This window comes from Hibiscus syriacus, unplaced genomic scaffold (genome assembly GCF_006381635.1).
Source record: "Hibiscus syriacus cultivar Baekdansim isolate YM2019G1 unplaced genomic scaffold, ASM638163v2 tig00110462_pilon, whole genome shotgun sequence".
NCBI classification, from domain to species: Eukaryota; Viridiplantae; Streptophyta; class Magnoliopsida; order Malvales; family Malvaceae; genus Hibiscus; species Hibiscus syriacus.
The window spans coordinates 915,586-930,364 of NW_024062747.1; the positions used below are offsets into that span (position 1 = coordinate 915,586).

Sequence of the window (14,779 nt, forward strand, 5' to 3'; positions counted from 1 at the left end):
AGGTGGGGATATCTGTCTCTATGATTTCGCATCCGCCATGGATTGTATTAGATGCTCTTCATAAAGGAGGTAATCATCTTTTACGTTACCCATTTGTTTTTATTAATTGCTTCACATTGCCCAGGTCTCGTTAATTTAGCGTCTTTAAGCTGAAAATTGCAAGTGAAGCTTTCAATTTTGCTACGCTAGTTTACTCCTTTGGTTACATTTTTTTAATCAAAAGCAATGCTAATAGTTATATTTTCCTTACATATTTCGGGTTTTGAGGCCTATTTAGTTGGCGGCTGTGTTAGAGATTTACTACTAAATAGAATACCTAAAGATTTTGATGTGATTACCACTGCAAATCTTAAACAGGTTTGGTCACAATATTCTTGGTATTCTTCTCTAGTTAGAATTTACAGGGGAATGTGGGTTGATATAAAAGTTTTCAATTGCTATTCGTAATATCTTACTACAGATAATAAAGAAATTTCGTCGAGCTGTGATTGTTGGACGAAGATTTCCAATATGCATGGTGCATATAAACGGTTCTGTAGTTGAGGTCAATTTCTTGATTCATTACTATGGTAACTTCTTATGTTACTTCTGGTATATAATGCCTCGGTAGGGAGAAGTTTCTTAATATTTAATATTGATTTTGTATGTTCTTATAGGTATCAAGCTTTGAGACAGTTGCAAAACATAATGAAGAAAAAGTAAAAGCTTTATAATCTTTGATCCCAAAAAGATGCGATAAAAAAGATTTAATACGCTGGAGAAATAGCAGGGTTCAGGACTTCACTATTAACAGGTATTAGTTCTCATGTATTTTTATTCCATGGAAAGAGCTATTGTAGTCCATATATTAGCTTGTTGAGGCCTCACTTTCTCATCTTCCCCATGAGTTTGATGCCATCTGGTTGATAATGATTTTGAATGAGTTCTGGGTGCAGCTTATTTTTTGAGCCTTTTACGTGTAACATCTATGATTACAATGATGGAATGTCGGACCTGAAGTTGTTAAAGGTGATTCTCCACCTCTGCCAATAACAATTTTGTGTTTCATAACCTGCACTGATGTTTACCCTCTGACTTGTGTTTGTTGCATTGACTCAGCTACGGACGTTATTCCCTGCTCATGTGTCATTTCAAGAGGAGTGTGGTAGGTGACTTTAACTTTATTGAGTGCAGAATCTTATATGTTTTTTATGGATGAACGGCTACATTATGAGACATTAACGGAAATTTACTACAATTTTTTCTGACCTAGCAAGAATTCTCCGGGGCTTGAGAATTGCAGCTGGTCTACACTTATCAATTTCAGAGGATACTGAGAGGGCAATGCACGATCTTTCGGCCTCCATTTAGGGATTAGATAAGGTAGTTCAGAATTATCAATTGAGAACTTTTCTGCTGCCTAGATAGTTTCTCTTTCTCACTTGTTCTTGCTCTGTGTCTCTCTCTCCCCCGTTGGTGACTATGATTCTTTTTTTGCCTCCCTTTCTAGTACCGTTCTGATTTGTTCTTGGTAAGCCTCAACTAGGCACAAAGAACCAACCATACTGTGGCCAATTTACAGCCCTTCGCTTTTGGATCCTATTCTTTTTTGGTGTAAAATTAAGATGATTTTATCAATATTTGCCTATTATTTATCATCATAATATTCTTCATTTATCCAGGGCAGATTAATGCTGGAAATGAACTACATGCTGTCATATGGAGCTGCTGCGCCGTCCATCTGCTTGCTCCAGAGATTTAACCTGCTGAACATTTTACTTCCATTTCAGGTTCACAAATTTTTAGCTTATGGTTGTCCGTAATTTAATTTATTGTCTTTGTAGAGGTTAGCTGAGACTTGTTTGCTTTGCAGGCAGCGTACATCAACAGAGATCTGCCAAGAATTCAATGATGCTGATGGTGAGCTTGGTTTTAGATTCTGTATTACTAACATTGCTGATGAAGTCCTTATTTGTAGCATGAAAGGATTATGAAATTTTGTTTTGCTATTCGATTCAAGTTGGCTTTGTCAGGTCTGTTTACCTACTTTTGGGATAATATAAATATTCATTATTAAAAGTATTTGGAATTCAAAGTGATTAAGAGATGTTAGTGTATATTAATAGTTGTCTAGAATGTTAACGTTTTTCTTATAGAAAGAGCAATCTGAATGCTTTTTGAGTTATGACAACAATATGATAATTAGTTATTATCTGCAAAATATAATCTTTTATTATGCTTAGCTGGTTTGGTATGCTCAGCATGAAAATTTTATATTGAGAAAATTTTCAAAATATTATTCCAGCCAATATGATACTTTCAAAGAAAGAAATACTTTCCACTGGCTTGCATACCTCTGACCTTTAATAAGGTCTTTCAAACACAAGAATTTAAGCTTTATGGTTTGACTTCCTGAATCTGTCTTTTGTCTTTTTGGCAGAAACTATTCTTCAATTTGGAGAAGTTGGTGTCTTGTGATCATCCTGCCGATAGCAGTCTATGGTGAGCTACGTGTCTCTTCTTCTTATTTTTGGTTCTCAAGCATATAATATCACAATATTTCTTCTTTATCTTTATCATTATCAATAAACTCTTGGCTATTGTAAAGAGTGGTTAGACTTTCTTTTAGTTCACTTGAAAGTTTGCAATCTCTGTTTGAGCCTCTCTCAGATTGGGTTGAAAATATTATTGCCGAGAAGAACGAGCATATATGTTTGGAAATATTTTTGCATTGCATATGATGGTTCATATTAAGAGGAATTATCATAATATGTAAATTCAAGGAACTGGTGGATGGTAAAGTGGATTTTCATGCTATCATGTGATGTATTTCAGTATCCGAGATGTCCCTAATCATTTTTTTTCCTGCATAGAACAGGGTTGGATTGTTGATGTTTCACCTGGCATTGGTAAACAACCCTCAAGATGCTCTTGTTGTCTGAACCTTTGCTTCTGTTCTATATCATGGAAATTGGAAGTCAGGTGTTGAATTTGCAAGAGAACTTGGTATATCGGAAGTTAAATTCGTTCCTGAAATCTCAGGATTTTCAGTAACTAAATCAGATGAAGATCTTGCCAAAGAAGTTGCTCAGTTTGCATCTTTAGTGCGAGATGCTGTATGGGCATTAAAAAGGACTAGCAATCTGCTTGAATCAATGTCAAGATATCCATTTTCTCTACGCTCTGGTTTGGTAAGTGCCTTTGACATCCACTTCATTGAATTTTTAGCATTCTGATCAGAGAGACATGTTCATGTTTTCCATACCGAAGATAAATTAACCTGTCATCAGAAATGCTTCTATACCATCCCTTGATTTGGTTTCGGTTTCGGTTTCTCGTCAATAATTGGCATTGTTCTGGTACACGAACGTATCTGTACAAGTATCTTGATTTAGTAAATACGTTTTTCTTTTTCCAGGTGTTTATAGCGAAGAGTACTGCCAAGAATTCTGCTAAACTTTGACCTGAAATCTTTTACAAAAGGTAGAGGGAGAAGAAGTCCTAAGATTAACTATCACCTACTTGGCAAAGGGGATCCATGCGAGACAAGATATGTGCTTGGCAAAATTATTTTAGAAACAGTGAAGGCTGGTCCCTGTGCAGAGATAGTCACTGACGAGAAAGACAGCCTACAACCAAAGTTAAATGACAATTTCGATCAATAATCAATCTCCAATGAAGAAGGATAAAAGACGTGCCCCATCCTTATCTAATTCTGACGGCAAGGGAAGGATGTCGAAGAAGCAAAAATTGGTTGAGACGAACCAGAATCCTTCTGAGCCACATACTACTACTGTTACAAAGAATCGGAAAGTGGTTGCGAAAGATGAGCTGAAAGATATGGCCCAGAAGCAACACAGGTTAATGAAGACGAGCAAAATTTCATAATTCAACATAAACTCAATCCAAGGAAACAGATCGGAGAAGAAAATAGGTCATTTACAGGGTCTGGAAAAGCCAGTGGTAGAAGAAAATGGAACAGGAAAGGAGAGAAGCGGTGTAAGTTCACTTTCTAGTCTCTTCAGGGGACCGTTTTGATTATTTTGCCTTTGCAATTATACGCTACAATCTCTTTACGAACAGACAAGTGTTAAAATGCTACAATCTCTTCATGAGCTTTGTAAATTATTTGAAATTAAATTAAGAGTTCAATTTTACTCCTTAAAGCTTTAACATATACTTGGCCAGTTTGATATTACTCTTAAAAAAATCATTTAAAATGTGTCATAAATAAATTTTAAAAGTGTTATTGAAAAGTGTAGTTTAAAATTTAATTGTTCGAAATTGTTGTTAAAAAGTGATTTTGAAAAAAAATAAAATTTAAACATTATTTTGTAAATTGAAAATATAATATTTAAGAGTAAAATATAATTTCATTTTCACAATAAAAGATAAAAATTTGAGGTTTTAAGATTATGTTGAAAATTATTTTCAATTATGATTTTAAATTAAATTTTGGTATTTAATATTATTTGTGGAGTTGGAAAATAATTTTTCATTACCAAAGCATTCTCAAACTGACCAAATATTATCATTTTCAATAGAAATACATCTTTTGAAGGTTTGTCAATAAAAACATCGACGTATTTTCTGAAATATCACCCTAACCCTATATATTTCTCTGTCAGGCACCGTTCAGATTATATTTTTCGATCTAACATCCTTTGCAGGAAGGTGCGTCCCATGCACCGCGCTTTACACTACGGGGTCGAAGGAGCGCCCCGGTGCTAGTTTTGTAAATATTTTTAAACGTGTGCCAAATAAGTCATTAATTTCTATTATGGTGACAGATGTGTAAAAATGTTAGCATTTTGAATTGTGCAAACACCCCCATACCGCACGGTTCCAGGTTGTGAATTGGATGGGATCTTGTCACAAGTTAATGAAGTAGGCAGTGTGTATAGTGGTTGAGTTTATTAGTATTTTAGTGTCACACGTTTATTTTTTATAATAATAAATTTTTTATAATTTTAAAAATTATAAATTTCATATATTTTGAAAAAAGTATTGAATAATAATTCATTTGATCACTCAATTGTAATTAAAAGTTTATTTTAATATTTTTAAACAATTAATTTTAAAAGGCAATAATTTTTTCAAAAATATATGAAATTTATAATTTTTTAAATTATAAAATATTTATCATCATCATCATCATTTTGTAAAAGAAATACTAGTTATAAAACTTTTATAAAATTATTCATATTTTAAAATAATTACCCTCAAAGTTTTTATATACTAGATTATATGTATTGTGTAATTTTAATGCAAAAATTTAAATAATTTTATTAAAAATGAATAAACATTATTAGCTGTTGTTAAAAATTAAAAATTAATGAATAATAATTTATTTGATCTCTCAATTGTAATTAAAAGTTTATGTTAATATTTTTTATATTTTTAAACAATTAATTTTAAAAGGTAATTTTTTTCAAAAATATATGAAATTTATAATTTTTAAAATTATAAAATATTTATTATTATCATCATCATCATTATTTTGTAAAAGAAATACTAGTTATAAAACTTTTATAAAATTATTCATATTTTAAAATATTTACCCTCAAAGTTTTCATATACTAGATTATACGTATTGTGTAATTTTAATGTAAAAATCAAAATAATTTTATTAAAAATGAATAAATATTATTAACTGTTGTTAAAAAATAAAAATTAATGAATAATAATTCATTTAATCCCTTAATTATAATTAAAAGTTTACTTTAATATTTTTAAACAATTAATTTTAAAAAAAATTCAAAATATATAAAATTTATAATTTTTAAAATTATAAAAAATAAACTTGTGACACTAAAATACTAATAAACTCAACCACTACACACACTGTCCACTTCATTAAAACCCCAGTCAGTTCACAACCTGAAACCGTGCGGTGTGAGGTGTAGACACAAGCTGACGTTTTTACACAAATGTTATTATAATAAAAATTAATGATGTATTTGACACCTGTTTAAAAATATTTATAAAACTAACACCTGAGTTTTTTACACATTTGGGCGCGCCTTCAACCGCGTGACGTAAAATGCGGTGCAGGAGGGCCGCCTTCCTACAAAAGGTGTTAGAAAAAAATATAGTCTGAACGATATCTGACATATAAATATATAGGGTTAGGGTTAGGGTGATATTTCGGGAGAAAGGCCAAAAACATCCTATTTATATATTAGGAAAAAACTCAACAACCCAAAAACAAATCTAAACTCAAGTAAGTGTAGAACGACACCGTTGTGTTGGTCCACTTCTCACCAACTTCAAGTTGGCAGTATCACTGGTTCGTTTTCTCATAGAGGTGGAAGAGCCAATAGAAAAAAGCAGGCTCTATAAACACTCCCCACTTGCTTTCAGATCTTTGCCACCAACCTCCTCACCCCCAAACCTGTTTGCCACCTCTGAGAAAATCTACATCCATGGCGGCAACACCCTTAACCACCCCACACACCCCTCTCCTTCAAAAGACCCTTCAAAGCCATGCCTTTCTCAAACCCAAAACCACCTTCCATTATGGAACCTCACCCAAGCCCTTCTCCATCCCTTGTTCATCCACCCTCCAAGGTCGCCCTCCCCTCCAATCCCAATCTCGTGATCGGGTCTTTAACTTCGCTGATGGTCCCGCCACCTTGCCCGAGAACGTCCTCCTCAAGGCCCAATCCGAGCTTTACAATTGGCGCGGATCTGGCATGAGCGTCATGGAAATGAGCCACCGCGGGAAGGATTTCCGTTCCATTATCGAGAAAGCCGAGTCCGATCTACGTGCGCTTCTCAACATTCCCGAAGAATACGCCGTTTTGTTCCTCCAAGGTGGGCGACAACCCAGTTCGCTTCTGTCCTTTTGAATCTCTGTCAGCCTGATGACACCGTTGATTATCTTGTTACTGGTTCGTGGGGTGACAATGCTTTCAAAGAAGCTAAGAAATACTGCAAACCCAAAGTCGTTTGGAATGGGAAATTGGAGAATTACGTGAGGGTTCCCTCGTTCGATGGTTTGGAACTAAGCCCGAATGCCAAGTATCTGCATATATGCGCCAATGAGACTATTTATGGGACTGAGTTCAAGAACTACCCGGTTCCCGGCAATCCGAATGGGGTTCTCGTAGCTGATATGTCTTCCAATTTCTGTTCCAAGCCGGTTGATGTAACCAAGTTTGGGTTGATTAATGCTGGTGCGCAGAAGCATGTGGGGCCATCAGGGGTTTGCATCGTGATCGTGAGGAAAGATCTTATAGGAAATGCACAAGAGATTACCCCTGTGATGCTTGATTACAAGATCCACGCCGGCAACAACTCTTTGTATAACACACCCCTTGTTTCGGGATCTATATGTGTGGGCTGGTGTTTGAAGATCTTTTGGAGCAGGGAGGACTGAAGGAGGTTGAGAAGAAGAATGAAATGAAAGCCGGCGTCTTGTACAATGCCATTGATGAAAGCAAAGGGTTCTACAGGTGTCCTGTCGATAAATCTGTGAGGTCGCTGATGAATGTTCCGTTTACTTTGGAGAAGTCCGAATTGGAGGGTGAGTTTTTGAAGGAAGCTGAGAAGGAGAAGATGGTGCAGCTCAAGGGGCATAGATCGGTTGGAGGTATGCAAGCTTCCATTTACAATGCCATGCCTTTGGCTGGAGTTGAGAAGCTGGTTTCTTTCATGAAGGATTTCCAGGAAAAGCATACTTGATTCATGACTCTTTCTATATGACTGCTATCGTTCTCTTATGTTTGTGCTCACATTTATGTTTTTGCTTTGGTTTAATGCCGGTAGAACTTAAGTGGTACTATTGATGATAAATTGCAAGCTATTATGTGTTGTTGTCTGGGGGGAAATGCTGGAAGTTCCCGAGCAGGGGAAGTTTTAGCAAGATTTTTGTAATAGATTGTGGACATGATTTGCTTGTTCAATTTCACATTCAGATTCTCAGGTGCACCATAAGTATAATAAATCGCTTGAATTTCGATGTTTATGTATTCCGTTATCAATTGCAGCTCATCATTTGAATTCTAGTGTACGTTTATGTGCAAAATTACCAATTCCTGGGTTGCAGTAATCTTACAGGAAATTTTGGTGAGATTCAACAAATAATCAGTGGTAAGTATAACTTGGATTGCTCTGCGGCATGTTGAGTTTTTTTTCCCCTCATTCAAACGAAGAATTCTATATTTATGAAAATGAAAATCTTGAGAAAAGAGAGAAGGTTGGTGTTGGCGGCGGAACATTGATGGAGGGGTGCCATAGGCTTGTTGCTCTTGAGCTTCTGTGGTTGCATAGATATAAAGGGTCAACGATGCCACGAAGTAGGATGTTCTTCAGTAATCTAAATGAAATAACCTTTTCAGAACTAAACTGAAGACGTGTAACTACATCAGGTAGTAGAGCTCTTCTATTTGAAGAACCAGCAATGGTTCCAAATATTACGTGCATCAAAATTTGATGTGTATAATGCCAAAACTCAACTCTAGTCCTACCTGTGATTGTGAAGGTTTGTACCTATTATACGGAACTCTACTAATATCTCTTTCATTAACTTCATTCAGCGTGGCTCCAAGGTCAAAATTTACCTGAAAATGTCGTATTAAGAAAATGTTGTTCTCTTGAAAAATTTAAGTTCAAATATTTGCGACTACAGTGTCGATGTCTACCCAAGGCCCAATTTCACACTAAATCCACGTTAATTAGTAAATTTTCCAAAGTACTTGGAATGATAACTTTTAACCAACACGATTGTCGCGGGTGTTTTTTTCTTTCTTTTTTTTTTCTTTAGAAATTTGTTTAATTTTTGTAAATTAGCCGACAAAATTTACATTGTGAAAGCTGTTTGTTTGGCACGTTTGTAATATGAAGGCCGTTAAATTTCAAGTAAATCCTATCATCATCTTACGTTTAAAAAAATATTGTTGTCTTATGAAATTCTAGATTCAAACTGTCATTGTAGGATTGTATACGCTATCAATAATTAAAAAACATTACAAACAATATTATATTATAATCACCTTAGAGTATATTAAAAGAAATATAAATACACTAACCCTCAATTCTTTTCTAATTATGAATCTCATCCTCTATTTTATGAAACTTGAGAAATTGTTTTCTTTAATTTGTTAAAAGTTTAATTTTCATACTCTATATGTTAATCCGATTGTTAATATAAACATATGAATTTATTCTATTTCTCGATTTCCGTCCTATATGTTTTTTTAGTAGAAATGAGCCTATACAAACAGTTTAGGCATGTCCCAAACGGACATACAGAGGTCCCATGGTGTCGTGTAGAAGGAGGCCATTAAGTTGCGTCGTCGTGGAGTCAAATAGCATAAGGTGGCCGGAACTGTTCCCTTCAGTCTTAGCAAGGTGATCTGTAATCATATTGGCTTCTCTTTGGATGAGTTTGAAGCTCACACACCAAGTTCGGTTGAGCAAAACTGCAATATCACGAACAATAGCATATGGTCTGTCCGGGGATGCATTTTCAACAAGGTGAAGCGCATCCGAACTATCAAGTTGTGGTTGAATTTTCTCGAAATCATAAGACCAAGCAAGTTTAAGCCCTTGTAAAGCACCTCAAAGTTCGACCATAATGACAGAGGTAAAACCGAGATTCTTATTAAAACCTGTTAGAAAATTTCCCAGGTGGTCTCGGATCACACCACCAGCTGAGACGATGAATATTATATTTCTAGATCGATATTATTGTAATTCTTCAAGTGTCACATCTACTTTTAAAATAATGTAGCTCCAAACTACATCAATTAAATCTTTTTAATTTAATTCAATTAATATTAATCATTACGTTTTTGATTGAATTATCGTTTCGACATGAAAAGAATAAATCATAATAAATGTTGTACGTTAATTCTATATGATTCCTAAATTATAATTCTACGATAATGTTATTCTCAGAATACACAATTTTATTGAAGAGAATTTTGAAGGAGCGTATAAACAAAAAATACTTCAACGATCCTAAATCTTGCTATCAACGATATTTAATTTTATTAATAATTCATTTAGATTATATGCTATAAAAGTTTATTACTCCATAAAATAATTTTATTAATAAATATCCTACCTGCTGTCCCTTGAATTAGTTGAGCTCGTCGGATTGATAAAAGGGGAAAAAAAAGCATGAGTAAACTCTTTATGTAGTCGCTACAAGTAGGAATCATGAACTGGAGAAAATCAAGAATATGGAAAAGCTAATACTTATTAGGTTTATTCCTATCTTAAAATCAAAAGAAAAGCAGGTGCAAGGAGAGACCCGACTCTGAGCTTTTTTGATGTATTTTGGAAATCCTTTCGGTGATCCTGAGTCAATGGAGCGGAAAATCTGTGGAAGAAAAAGAAAAACCAACATTGCTATTTCCTTTTTGAAAAATGAGAGAGAACGAAATAAGACGCGTAGTATTCAGCAGTAAAAATATACACAACCTGAACATCCCAGTTTTCACGATCATCTTTGCTAAGAACATGTACTTTGGGATCATCTTCTGGAACTATTGTAGTACCATCCTCTTGTCACCTCTAAGGGAGGACTTTGTATCCATGAGATTCGCTCTATCCTAATCAAAGAATCATCGTTTCAGTGAGATTCTCCTTTAAAAAGTAGGCTCAACTCTTTCCACCTGGTTGATTTCCTCCACCGCTGCTCAAAATTGATAAGAACATCATATGCAGCAGGTCCTTCGATTCTGCTGTGTAAATCATGCCATGGTTGCCTTGGAGCCTTGGTTCCAGCCTAAAAATAGAGACAGGTCAAGACAACAGGAGAAAATAAAGTGCGAAGATTAGAATTTAATGTACCTGTACCTAAACCAGCATTTGAACTTTGATGACACAGTTGAAACTTAACTGAACAAAATGCCAGTCTCATATTCTAGCAGCTTCTTTCAAATTGCAACACAAGCACACAAGCCCTAATCCCAATCTAAAGGGAGCCAGTTATATGAATCTCTTCCTCAACTTTTACTGAGTAAGACCATTCTCCATGTATGTGATAGGTACAGTATCACTATTTTTTTCATTTCACATCTGTAACATGCTTCCAAAGGTCCCAAGTCCTAGCTAGTTGGAAATTTAGAGTTAAACTAGGAGATTTTAGTCACTCAGAAGCAATGCTAAGAAATTACTGTCGTTTATGGCGCTTAAGCTACAATGATAAGCACCCGTTCCCCAGCACTGAAATTCATGACCAGGCTGAATTTTTCCTCATCTCCTCTACCAGTTTCAGATTCTACATGAGATGCTTTACAGGAAGCTGGTGCTATTAAAATACAAAATAAAGCATCTTAACAGACAAAAGTATTTGGACAAAAAAAATAAGGCAACCACTTACAGGAAAAGTAGGATTATGAAAATCATCCTTGAAAATAGTATCAAGATCATGCAGTAGTCTATGTTCAGGTGTATCATAGCGACCATCACAGAGATCGATACCTCCAACTAATGCAGTTATCTTCCGATTATTCTCGACTGCCTGTGTGTCAACAAGGACACATTTTTGATGATGCGTAAACATGGTTACAACAACCTGCACAAAATAATTGCAGAAGCAACCTCAGCAAAGTGTTTAGTTGAAACACTTGTCAAAATCAAATAAGATTTCCCAAATCTATAAAATAGTTTGCTAAACTAATCTACCTAGCAGAACCATACATGATAAAAAGAATATATGTACCCAGTTAAATCAAAGAAAAAACTATGTACACGTTGAGATCTCATCAGAAGTCATCAACCTTCAAAGAACCCTATATATTGCTTTGTCAAAGATCCAGAAACCTGAATATGCAGGAAATGGGTTCTTCAAGGTAAAGGCTCTAACTTTCACGTACAGAAAATACGAAAAATACGTAATTCGATATCCGTGTGCAGGGACGGAGCCACTGAGCAAGATAAACAAGTTAGTTGCAGACAACAATAGTTCAAAATAAAGAAAACCTTGTCTGTTGTTTGAAATAACCAAGCTTACTGCTAGCATAGCGTGGAGCCAGCACACAAGTAACAGAGGAATGCTTAAAAAACTTCAAAGTTTCTTCATCGTGCGTCTCCATCACTCCAGCCAGCAGCACCCATTAACACCCTCATTAAGATCTCATAATCATTGGATAAAACAAAACAGAGAGTTTGAGTAACTTATTTTAGCGTACGGATACCGAATTTATCATGCGAAGTTTTATCATCCCATACCAACAACAGAACTCTAACCCCTTCTTCATATTTGTATTTAAGCAATCCACCGAGTGTTAAGTCCCCGCCTCGTTGCAATGGCCGAGTAGGCTCTCTAACAAGATTAATCTTATGAAAAACGGACCACCCAACAATATAAATCATGTGATGAGCCTCAGATATAGCATAACAAATGTCCTCCCAACATTTCCCTTGGCTATAAAATTTACCGTCGTCTAATTATATTTTAGGCAACATACCGTCCGGCACGTGAGCATCCTGGTAAAGGGTCACTTGGTTCCCTTCCCGTAAGGGGAAATACGTGTGCCTAACGCCGGCTTGCTCTGGGTCGCTGGCAACGCCCTGCTTATATAAAGAATTTTTCTCGCACAGCAAGAATGTCATATCGAGGTAGATAGCCGAATGCTTCTTAGGAGGCTTTCTCTTGGGGCCAATGAGCGGGAACCAGCCGGTGATATGCTCTCCCGTGGCGATTCTCGAAGCAGGGATCTTGGCGGTGCCGATTGCTTCAGCGCCGAAGAGGTCGTTGTCTTTGACGTTAACTTAGAGCTCATTGACAGGATGAGTCAAAGGGATGATGAAACGCTCGTTCCACTTCGGTTCTGTGCGTTCTTCAAGACGCGTGTGCGAGCGATGGTGGCTTGAGGCAGGCAAACGGTGACGTAGGGATCGCTGGTGATGATTTTCCGGTGCTCGTATATCTTTGTGTCCCCTTTTCTTTAGAAACTGCTTGTGACGGAGGTTTGCAAGGCTCGCAGGTTACGCACCTGCGGAAATGATTGGCTATAAAATCCATGTTGGGCAATCTCCTGACTTCAACGATGGTTAAATCTAAGTTGCCGTGAAGATAAGTGACCTCCTTGGACCCTTCCTCTGCCATTTTCACTAAGCCTGTAATTGAACTTAACGACGTGATCCTTGTGGCGGGAAGATCGTTTATATACATTTATTTATTAAATGAATGAACATGAATAAGATTTTTTATTCGTTTAATTAAATGAACGAACATAAATATAGTTCTCGTTTGTTCATTTATGTTCATGAACGTTCGGTTATGTTCGTTCAGTTATGTTCGTTTATGTTCGTTCGATAATGTTCGTTTATGTTCATTCATTTATGTTTAACTCAATCTTCTTAAATCAATTTTGGTGACCAATTTGTAAGTATCTTAAAAATATTAATTAATCTGATATTCTGATAACCAACTCCATAATTAATCTAATTTTTTTTGGAGATTAAATCTAATATGTTAACCCGCATCTCGCACCTATATCAGTCCCTTTTTTTTCCTAAACCCTAGTATTTACTAGAGAGTGGAGACGATCGCTGAAAACTTCAAAACAAGTATATTATAGTATAATATGAAGTTTTACTGGTCTGTTTTCATCTCTTTCTCTGTTTTATTTGGCTTAATAGTTAATATGTAAAATAATTGTAGGTATCTTCACATCTAAAACTCAAGAAAACATCATACTTCTTTCTAGAAATAGATGTGAAGATAAAGGTAACAATAGGAAGTATATGAGCATCAGTAAAGAGAAAAATATATAGAATTTACCAGAAAACAAAACAAAGGTTTCTATGCAATTTCTGAAAAAGAGTGTAATAGCAGAAAATGATTGTTCATATGTAATCATGGACCACTAAGATAAATGTTATAGCGTTAAATTAAAGTCGTGTGAATCATTTAATATCTTTAACAGATCGATCAAAATATTTGATATATTTAAACATTTCATCACTGCTAATCAGCTCTTACGTTATTTATCACTGTAGATTTGGTTGATTTGCATTATCGACTATTTTTCATGAAAGAACAATGGAAGGTAGGGTCTCCAACGTTTATGTTCGTGTTCATTTATGTTCGTGTTCGTCTATGTTCGTGTTCGTTTATTTATTAAATGAACATACATGAACAAGTTATATTCCTTAATAAACGAACATAAACAAAAAAAAATTATTCGTTTATGTTCATGGTCGTTTATGTTTGTTTATTTATTAAATGAACGAACATGAACATACCTCTGTTCATGTGCGTTCAGTTCGTTTACAGGCCTAATTTTCACAGTACCAAAAGGAACAGAGGAAAACTAAACGAAACAAAACCCAAAACACTGTTTATTAAAATTAACAAAATTTTTACGCTTGACATTTGGTACCAAAGGAATTAAAAATAATGAACTGATGAGATGTTAAAGTATAACGACTTAATTGAGTTTAAAATAATTTAAAAAATTAATTATTTTTTAAAAATGATTCGAGATCCCCCAAAATTAAACATATAAATGACGACTTCAATTTGAGCAGAAAATCATCCAAACTTAATAGGCCTCACTTAAAACTAATCCTATTAGCCCAGCTGACAACGAGAAGTTGGAATATGTTGTCTTATGCTGTACAATTACAAGTAAAAATTTGTAAAACAACATCACATTAAGTTTGAAATGTAAGACTGTCCTGGAGTTTACAATTGAAGTGGAGTTAGACGTGTGGTGGTTCTCCTATTCCACAACTTTGCTTTTCTTCCTTCTTCAACTACGTCCACTCCATTAACATTTTCTCTTTTCCCTTCCTTTTCCTCGTACAAAGGGTTGGTCACGAACCCAACTGCTGC

At 35.2% G+C, this 14,779-nt stretch overlaps 3 pseudogenes; 2 read left to right on the top strand and 1 right to left on the bottom strand.

The window, feature by feature from the left end:
• Positions 1 to 20: 20 nt before the first annotated feature.
• Positions 21 to 4,071, top strand: LOC120126807 (annotated as a pseudogene).
• Positions 4,072 to 6,323: 2,252 nt separating this feature from the next.
• On the top strand, positions 6,324 to 7,769 carry LOC120127012 (annotated as a pseudogene).
• A 2,360-nt stretch (positions 7,770 to 10,129) lies between these two features.
• On the bottom strand, positions 10,130 to 13,045 carry LOC120127013 (annotated as a pseudogene).
• Positions 13,046 to 14,779: the final 1,734 nt, after the last annotated feature.